This window comes from Anneissia japonica, unplaced genomic scaffold, assembly GCF_011630105.1.
Source record: "Anneissia japonica isolate Jap-2015-1 unplaced genomic scaffold, ASM1163010v1 scaffold1165_len1893470_cov193, whole genome shotgun sequence".
In the NCBI taxonomy this organism is placed as follows: domain Eukaryota; kingdom Metazoa; phylum Echinodermata; class Crinoidea; order Comatulida; family Comatulidae; genus Anneissia; species Anneissia japonica.
The window spans coordinates 352314-363265 of NW_022709613.1; positions in this window are offsets into that span (position 1 = coordinate 352314).

Sequence of the window (10952 nt, forward strand, 5' to 3'; positions counted from 1 at the left end):
GTATACAAGGAAAATGTTTATGTTTAATCTTACAAATTTTGATTCCTTTCGTAATTCTCCTTTGTCTACTGACTGGGACCAAGTGTATACATGTGATGATGATGCAGATGTTTGTAATACCTGGTTATGTTATCTTCAAAAATCTATCGATTTGCATATAGTCTCAAAGGTAATTTAAACTGTTAATTCAAATGACAAGCCTTGGATGAACAAACATATAAAGACCCTAATTCGTAAAAGAAATAGACTTCATTCTCTTACACATTATTCAATTTCACACATGGAACGCTTCAAAAATTCTCGAGCGAAAGTTATCACAGCTATTAAAAAAGCAAAGAAAGGTTACCTCGCTTCCACTTCTGAGACACTAAACTCACCAAAAAAGTGGTGGGTTACTGCCATTAAGTAATGTCAGATTAAACCAAATGCATTTCTTCCACCACTATTGGTTGGAAATGATCTAATCCTAGAAAATATTGAGAAGGCTGAAGTAATTATTTTATAAACCAGTCCGCATTACCAAATTATAATCAAAGACCGTCTGATTTCTGTTATAAAACTAATAAAAGAATTGGTGGAATTGCAGTGACATCTGACCAAGTTCTTTATTATATAAATTCTGTAGGTATAAATAAAGTAACAGGACCAGATGGAATTAATAGTGTTATTATAAGAGAGGCAGCTAGTATAATTAGTCCACATCTTACTAATTTCTTTAATTTTTGTCTCTATCATGGAGAAATGCCTACAGTTTGGAAAATGGCAGTTTGGCAAATGTTACACCAATCCATAAAGAGAAAAGAAAATCACTTGTTGAAAATTATCGTCCCATTTCTGTTGTATCACACATAGCAAAAATATTTGAAAAAGTAGTATTTGATGTTGTCTATGATTATTTTAAATTAAACAGTTTTATTTCCCCATTTCAATCTGGTTTTACACCTGGCGATTCTACTGTAAATCAGCTTGTTTACTTAAATAACGCATTTCACAAAGCCTTGGACGGAAAAAAAAGAACTATTTCTGTTTTTCTTGATATACTGTTTTTCTTGATATATCCAAAACTTTTGATAAGGTGTGGCATAATGGTGTACTGTTCAAGTTAAGACAGTATGGTGTCACAGGTAATTTATATAAATGGTTTTTAAGTTATCTTTCTAATCGACAGCAACGTGTAGTTATCCAAGGCGTTTGTGTAGTCAATGGAAAATAACATTGCAGGTGTTTCACAAGGATCAATCTTGGGTCCATTTTTATTCTATAAATTTATTTTATAAATGATATTGTGGACCATTTGAAATGTAATATAAGCTTGTATGCCGACGATACATGCTTATATGAAGTTGGTCATGATAGAAACAACATTGCAATTAGATTAAATGACGATTTAAAAACTATTTCTGAATGGGCTGAAAGGTGGAAGGTAAATTTTAATGCTAATAAAACCAAGGCAGTTCTGTTTTCAAGAAGTCTGATGCAAACACAGATTGATTTACGTTTAATCTTTGACATGTTCAGGCGATGTGGTTGCAAAACATTTTATACAATAGGTAAGACATGTTCTCTTTTGAAATTAGATCACAAAACCAAATCAGGATACTGGCAATCATCTTTGTTATTATAATTATCATCATAATTATAATAATAGCAATCATAAAAATCATCAATAACAGTGCTGTTTTAGTGTGTTTAAATATTTTAATGTCTTGATTTTTGCCCTTAAGTTTTAAAATAATGTAATAACAGTAATGGAGTGATTGAAATTTGTTGTCTTAAATTTGAACAATGTCTTGCCAATGGATTTAATTTCATGAAAATATACTTTTATGATGAAGAAGGAATCGTATCAGTGTAATAACCTTCATCATCATCATCATCATCATTATAATCATCATCATCATCACCATCATCGTCATCGCCATTGTCATTACCATCATTACAATCATCAACATCCTGATCATCATCTTCATCATCATCATCTGGAGTAGACCTCTCTAAAGTCACATTACAGAAATGGGGATATTCCACTAACCCAATCATCGGTGACATCTCTCGCAGTGTAGCATACTTGAGGATGCCTGTACCCAGATCTCGCCAGATACAACCAAAAGGCAAAGAAGTGTGTCCAGCTAGTTTTGTTGTACTAAGAAATAATAAGAAAAAGAAAGTGTACGAAATTATATAAGTTTAACTTTTCATCATATTAAGAATAATTTTAACCGATAACATGGTAAACCTCGACATTTTCTAATTATTATCAAATCAGGGCTCCGTCGGTTGTAACATGACGTACTTAAACTTGTTTACTTGTTATAGGAATCATGTGGAATAACATGACAAAATTAAACTCGTCAAATTTTTATCAAACCATATGTTGTTCCTCAGTGATAACATTAAATAATTAAACTTGTTTACTTCTATCTTATAGCTTTTTTCTGTTGATAATGACGTACTTTCTTTTTTGTTTTAGGAAACTTTCCCTTATGCAGTATAAATTCGGTACCAAACTGTTACAATAGGCTATTCGGTTAGTATCTTTCCATCTGACTATACACTATCTTTGTTACAGTAATATTTACAATTTATGCGATACGTGGTTCTTATAATATATGTTATAGTAATATTAGGTCTATGTTATTTATTAATTTTATCAAAACCGTTACCTTACAGAGCTTTAGTAGATCATAGCTCATATTAAGATAATAATCGATCAATGAAAGGAGCTGTTATGAAAACGAAATAAATTAGGAGACGCTCACAGATCCAGAATCTGAAAATTTATAGTTCTACTACCTATGTAAACCACAATGTCAAATGTTAGCTTATACGTGCTATTGCTATATTATCTAATGTTATTATCATTAATGTTATTGTGTGGCTGCTGTTGTTGTTGTAATTGTAGTGTTATTAGTGTTACTGTTGTTATTGTAATTGTTATTTTTGTTTTTGCTATTCTATTCTATTGCTATAGACTGCCACTGCTACTGCTCATGGTACTGCTATTGTAATAATGTTACAGTTACTGTTGCTGTTTTGTTTCCTTTCTTGGGGTCATTCACCTTTATTTGTCCTCCCTTTTTCATGGTTTTCATTTTCACTCATATACAATGATACTAATATACTGTACCATTGTTATTGATATGGCTCATCGTTTTTGCTGTTACAATAATTAATGCTGTTATTTTTGTTGTTACTATTGTCGTTACTACTTGTTAATTCATCTGTTGTTACTTTGGTTGTTAATTCATCTGTTGTTACTTTGTTTGTTAATTGTGTTCATGTCTGTATATTTTTGTTGTTACTTTAAATTCGTTATCTTTGTTGTTACATTTGTATTGTTGTTACATTCGTCGTTGTGACTTTAAATGTTTTAAATGTCTTTTATTATTATCTTGTTACAATTTTGTTGTTATATTTTTCTTCTTAATTTTGTTGTGACTTTAGTTGTTGTTGCTTAAATTGTACTCTTTTTTATCGTATACCCTTGTTTCTGTAACTTTGTGTTGCTGTTAAATTTGGTGGAACTACTGATTTTAATTTGTTACTAATAAGTAGTATAAGTAAGAGTTTCAGTTTATATTACTTCAGTATATGTATAACCTATGCTGGTATCTGTCATTGACCCGCCGGTCAGTCGTACAGTACGTTGTCGACTCGTAGCAGCCCTAGCTAGTGTAACTACAATAGGGAGGTCGTCCACAAAGAGTAGTAGGCCGGGCCTACTAATTATGAGGGTGGCACCAGAATTTGTGGGGGGGGGGGGACAATGTCTCTATCAGGAACAAAGTGCGCATGGTTGGGCGTCGCCTAAAATCTTTTGAAATTGGTCCTGGTGGGGGTGGTGAAGCCTAAAAAATGTTGGATGAGTTGAAAGTAGAAAACAAAAACATGTCAAGCAGTAGGCACAAGCTCCCTCTGCGCTGGGAGCCTTTTTTTACTTTTTACTTTTGTTATCATCTACTGTGTTTAACCTTTTGTTGCTTTTGTTTTTTGTACTTGCTGGTATAGTGTAAGATCATATTTCATTATGTTTACTATGTACCGGTATTTATGCTTCATAACTTTTTTCGTTTTAGAGGAATTTTGTAATTCTAGATACGAAATATGTTCCTCTTCTCTTCCACCTTGCACAAGAGAAAGCTTCAGTTACTCAGAAACCTACTCAGTGTTTCCGTCCACAATTGTCCCTCTTTTGGAATTATGTCCCGTTCCGAATACTTTGGTCATCATGGCCTTGGTGATATGATATGGTAAGCCAAATTTTAGGGTAATTCCTTGCCAAATTACAAACATATATTATATACATTGACTATGAAGGAGATTTCAGAAAATTTTAACATATAACTCACGTAAACATACGATTACACATTAACGTGATATACACTTTTTAACCCCAGTGAGGTCCGAAGAGGTACAGTAGCATATTGAAACAAAATATTAATGAATTAATGATAATAATTATATTTTCATTGTTAAATATAATTTCTTTTTCAGGAAAATTTTCTTCAGAACAAGCGAAGATTTCGTCTCCAGTATGTCAGTGTTGATTGAGGAAACGGTTCAGAGTTCCATGAGTTTACTTAATTATGCTGGAAAAACAAGTTTTAAAAGCTTTGTATTCATTTTAACGAGAGAAATAATTATGGATATCGCCCGCTCTTTGATTACTGAATTAAGCCACGAACTATTAGATCAAAAGATGACGACAGCATAGGGGTCCGATTTTAGCATCAGAGAAATGAATAGAATTCTTAAAGCTATTATTAATCATTTTGCATTTGATAACACATATGCATTTTTTAATAACATTGATCCAAATATCAATTTCATTCAGGAGTATTTTACAGAATTTCTTGATTCGTTGGTGACATCATCCTATGATACCATGTACAACAAAACTCGTAGCCATTTGTGATCAATCGGAGAAGGTGTTTTAAATAAAAAGGAGAGGGTAAAACTGGCCTACGAATACATGAGGTTAGTAATATTTGAAACACAAAACGTTCACAATTTTACATAGATACAACATATGCAGTGGCATGCTGTTCAATATCAATTGCATATGTAACAAAGATTATGAGATCCATAAAAACTGTCTCAAACACATAGGCATACACTGTCTAGGGCTTTACACCGAACCCCACGATAGGCGACTGACCCTTAGCCTATAATACGTTGTTTCTTTCGCATGGTCCTTACTCAGAGTCTTTGATCCCTGTTCTTACACCTCCACTTCCTAGGCCTTTTTATATAGCTCTACCAGCTTCACTACATATTTCTCCTTGAAATCACTTTTCTTTCAGTACCGTAGCATAATATATTGATTCATTCTGGTTTATTATTCAATCAACAAACCTTTTCATTACAGCATTACAGTTGATTGCTTCAAATTAACAATAAGCAGAATTAAACAACATTCCCAAAACAAGAACACAATTCTTAAATTTGCTTTGTCTATAAAACGAATTGGCCTTAAACATTCGCACGAAAATACCTTTAGGTCCTTACAAGTACTTTTGAAACTCTGTAGCTACCATATCTAGATGACAGTTTTTTTATTTTACCATTCTTGGTGAATAGCTCGTAGCCCTTTACTCTTAAACCCGTTAGAGATTAGGCAACTAAACGAATTATTAAGATGTAAAATCATTTTTTTTTAATTTTTTTTTTCTAGGTGACATTGGCGGCGCACTCGGACTGTTCTTTGGTGCAAGTTTGTTGACATTCTTAGAAGCCATCGACTTTTGGTTTGGTAAATGGCGGAAAATCAAGCAAGATGCCATTAAAGATCGATCACAAAGGCTTGATGTAACACAATGTTTATAGTAAAATCCAAGAAATATAAATTCATGTATAATGTATCAATAATAAAGTTTAAATGCAGAACTAGCTTATGATCATCAATCATTTATTTGTTTATTTATTCTATTATTACTATTGGCACATGACCAAGGATTCCAAATAGCGACTTAATCACTTTTAGATGTGGCAATCCCTTCACATGACAAACACATGCACATGATGCTCGTAAACATTAACTGAATCTCATAACGAGACTTGTGGATTTGTTTTGTTATAAAAATCCTGAATTCTGACAGGATTGAACTTAATTCCACATACTATGTTTAAACAATACAGTTCCATTGTAAAGTGTTTTGTATTTAATTATTACTGTAAAAATGTGTAGGATTATTAAACACAGCCGTATGCATTCATGATTTTGTATCATAAATACACAAATAATTATTGAAGTAATAAAGAGATTGACAGTTAAGAAACCCTAAAATCAAAATACTGTAGTAACTTTAAGGAAACTAAAGAAAGAAGCGTTCACGTTGTGGCAGTGTCCCTACCATTTTACCACTATACCAGGGGCGGCGCCAAGAATTCCTCGACGACGGGTGCCAGCTCCGACAAGGGGACAACGCCGCCCCCAGTCGGGGGTAAAGTGGGGGTCTGGACCCCCGCTAGCACCGCCCCTGCACTATACACAAAAATCGTATCATTGAGGTTTAAAAATGGCTCAACAGAGTATGAACTCGTGTTTAAAATAGTTACTAATTGAAGTTCTGAAGCAATACACTGTTACCTTTCATTGCATTATACATATCTATACTTCCACAGTTTACATTTCCATGCTATATGTTGCACACAGGGCCTGTTTTATTGTAGATATAAAATCAACAATATTACTACAGGATAATAGTACGGTATTTGTCTAGATTTCATTACAACAATTTAGAATCGATTTGAGAATTTTAGGCTGTGATTTGTACCTAAATAGGCAGAAAATGAAAATTAATATGAAAGGCCACAGTTTTTTCATATACTGTTTTTCATTTTAGTTCTATATTTATTAATACAGTGATAGGCCCTATAGGTCACAGGTGAGATATTTCTCTATATTACATTGTCGAATTAACTAAGAATTATATGGTGGTGATATCCTAAACAAGTAGAAAAGAAAAAGTATTTAGAGAATCCTTACATGAATGTATTTTATGCGTACACTAATTGGTTTACCATTCAATTTTACTGTACTTTGTTTTAATCTAGTATAAGTTTTTAAAGCATGCCATTTAGATTTCAATGATACTGGAAGAACATTTATATTTTATAAACCGTAATACAGCTTTGAATATTGAAACGAACCTTAGGCCTACTAATTTAAACCTCAAGTTCATAAAGCAAGCAACCTTTAAACTATATATTGTGCACAAGGTTTGGTGTTTTCATGGTGAAAATGTTGTACACTAGAGATTGCTTGATTAATTAAATTTTTTATACTAGTGTTGGTTGTTTATATCTCTGTTATAAAGTGAAATTATGTATTACATAACTTCTCATCCAAGTAAGCCTACAAACCGGGCCCGACGTTGCTTACCATCGGTGACTGGACGAGAACCCGTTTTCAACGCAGTATGGACAGTTAGGTCTACAACAACACAATCTGTTCTTTGAGGATGTTTATTCGGCCATTTAGCTCCATTACTGATATCTCATGTTGATGACGTGTTAGACTGTTACTTTGCAAATGGTAGGAGGATGCGCTTCACTGTTGGTCAAAGGTTTTTGGTATTGATAACGCCAATATCACTAAACCGGAGTAAAACAGGAGAAATGGATATTCGGTCTTTGAGCTCCTGACTGATATCTAAAGTTGATGACGTTAAAATGATTATGACAGAGCTACGACGATGGTCAAAACTTGTAATTAGGTATTGATAAAACGTCAATATCACTGAACCAGAGTAAAAGATTTAAGGGTCGTGTGCATGTTTAGATGTTAATGTTATTCTACTAAAATTATTTATATATTCTGTAAAATAATGTTATTCTCAATTTACGGGATCTGGGAAAATTCATTAAAAGGTGTTAACCACCTTTTGTTATTTAGATATAGACATTGTTTTAGTATACCAAAGTGTTTAATTGTGCTTTCAGATATTGTGCTTTGATTAATGAAGTTATTATTTAAAATGGTGCTTATACTGGGAGCTTACTTGTTTAAGTAAGATGCTGATCTCGAGTCTGTTTAGTCATTTTGGTAATAAATGACAATTACACACAGTTTGTGTCTAGTTGGATAAATGTGCTGATACCGGAGCGTAAATAATGCTCTCAAAATATAATTGTATTAATTGATTTTCTCTGAACTCTATTTTTTTAATGTTCTCTTGTAATAATCCAAAATATGCAGACATGCATATCAAAGGATGAGTTTTCATTTTTAAACAGCTTCTCTTTATGTTTAATTTTTGGCATAATGTGCTAAAACGTCTGGGAAACAGCATAATGGAAAATTGCCCAGTTTTCACGGCTCCATTAACGCTTGTTTGGTATGCACAGGCCCAACCAGGGCTCTGCCCTTAGACCTCAATACTGCCCTGCTCTGAGAAAAGGCATTAAATACATGTTTTTTTTAAATTGAGAATTTTAGCTTATGTGACTCCAGAATGTCTAATCTATCACACTATATTTTTATCAAATTTCCAAAAATATGTCTGGAAATATGAAATTTTATTTTAAAACTGGGCATTATCTGCAAATTTTTTATCTGCAAACTACTATGAGAAAAGCCATTATGTGCGAAACCTTACATACATGCAAAGAATAAGTACAATATTGTATTTTATTATGTTTCATACCTATTAAAGTAGTAAATTTAGATTATTATTATTATTATTATTATTATTATTATTATTATTATTTAGTAGTATTATTTTTTGTTTTATCGATATTGTATGTTTTGTGTTGTGCTTATTATTATTATTGTTATTATCATCATTATTATTACCTCTTTTAGGCAACCAAGTGGTGCAACCAGAAATGGACAGACACAATTTTCGCCACCGAGATCATGCTCCACTTCGAGAAAGGGACATTGAGTAATGCAATTGTGAAATAAAAAGTGCAGATAACTATTTAAAAAAAAAACTGTAAAAGAACCTGTAAATAACTATTAAAACGGTCGGAGCATTGTAAATAAAAATTTTAAAATGTTTTGTACTCATTTGTATAACCTATGTTGTTATTTTATCGTTATCATTGTAAAGCTAATAGTTGCAGTGTATATTATAACTTAATAAATATAAATTTATAATTTTATATTTAAAATTAGCACACCATTTTATATATATTTTTCTACATGTTATTGTTAATTAACAAGTTATTGTCAATAAACTTTGAAATTGAAATTATAAAGCTTTGTCTATTTTATTATTAGTCGATAACGATTTAATTATTGATATTCTAATTATCAATCGATAATGATGATGATTATGAAGATGTGGATGAAGTTGATGATGAGGAGGACATGCTAGTTACAGAACCATAAATAAAATAAGTTTAAAATATTTTCACTCTATCCTACCTCACCCCTCCCCTTCACAACACCGGCTCCTTCCCCCTCCCCTCAACGCATTTTCCTCATGTACACAATTACATACATTTCAATAAATTAATTATTAATGCATGTTTATAAACACTTTTGCAGATAATGCCCGATTTCAAAAGTATTTTCCATAGTTATAAATACTCTGAAAAAAAGCATTATCTCCATTTTGGCCACCTTAATAATAAAATTAATCAATGAAAAGTATGTGGCAAATGTTTTAATAATATATCTAAGCAAACCATAGTTAAAAAAATTTGAAATCATTTGTACTTTTCTTGGGAAAAACTCAAACGCGTTTTGCTCATTTACTCAAAACTATGATTTTGTTACTTAATGCCTTTTCTCTCAGAGCAGGGCAGAATAGTCTCCGAATGTGTATGTGTCAGACAACCTGTCGAATAGCTTATCCCCACCCCATCACCGGCGTGAAAATCCTAGCTATCACTGACAAAAAAGCAGTTAATACACATTCAACAAGACTTTTTTTAATTTGATAATTTACACGCGAGCAGTAGAAATTAAATTTGTTTCACACTGATGACCCCTCGGCTTAAAAGGCAAGCAACTTAACCACCAATTTACAGCCCCATTTCAAGATTTTGCATATATTGTTAAAGGCCCTATAAAAATACAGAACCGGTAAATGGAATTACAACTAAAATCTACGAAAGCCTATTCGTGCCACTTAAGTATATATAAAATCATCAAAATGTAATCCGAAATTTCGGATTAGTAATCCGAAATAACGGATTAGTAATCCGTTATTTCGAATTAGTAACTCGTTATTTCGGATTAGTAATCCGTTATTTCGAATTAGTAATTCGTTATTTCGAATTAGTAATCCCAATTTCGAATTAAGTAATTCGTTATTTCGAATTAGTAATTCGTTATTTCGGATTACTAATCCGAAATTTTTAATTAGTAGGCCTAATTCGTTATTTCGGATTACTAATCCGAAATAACGAGTTACTAATTCGAAATAACGGATTACTAACCCGTTATTTCGGATTACTAATCCGAAATTTCGGATTACATTTTGATGATTTTATATACTTAAGTGGCACGAATAGGCTTTCGTAATAATAGATGACGCTTAGGATTGCAAATCGGCCTGAGAAAAAAAAAAAATCCTCCAAAAGATATATGGCTATACTGATGCATGTAAACAAACATTGTCAGTGCAGTAGTAGATATCCGGTTTTGTTTTGGAAAATCTGCTTATTTACGTAACCTATCACTTCATCATCACGTGTAGGACAAGTGGTGATGGAACTTTGACCCATAAAACAAACCTACGTGCATACAATTTTTTGTTGTCATTTAATATTTAAAGTAGGTTCATTTGTTGTGTACTGTATGTAGTTGATTTTCTATTTTTTGCATTTTATTTTGCATATCAGCCGCAATTTAGCAGTAAAACTAAACGGACGGATTAAAAAAAAAAAAAAAAAAAAAAAAAATATATATATATATATATACTTGATATGATTTGATATCATTTACTTTGATTTTCATTTTCATCAAGTTTGACTGCACCAAACGCTGTCTCTTATAC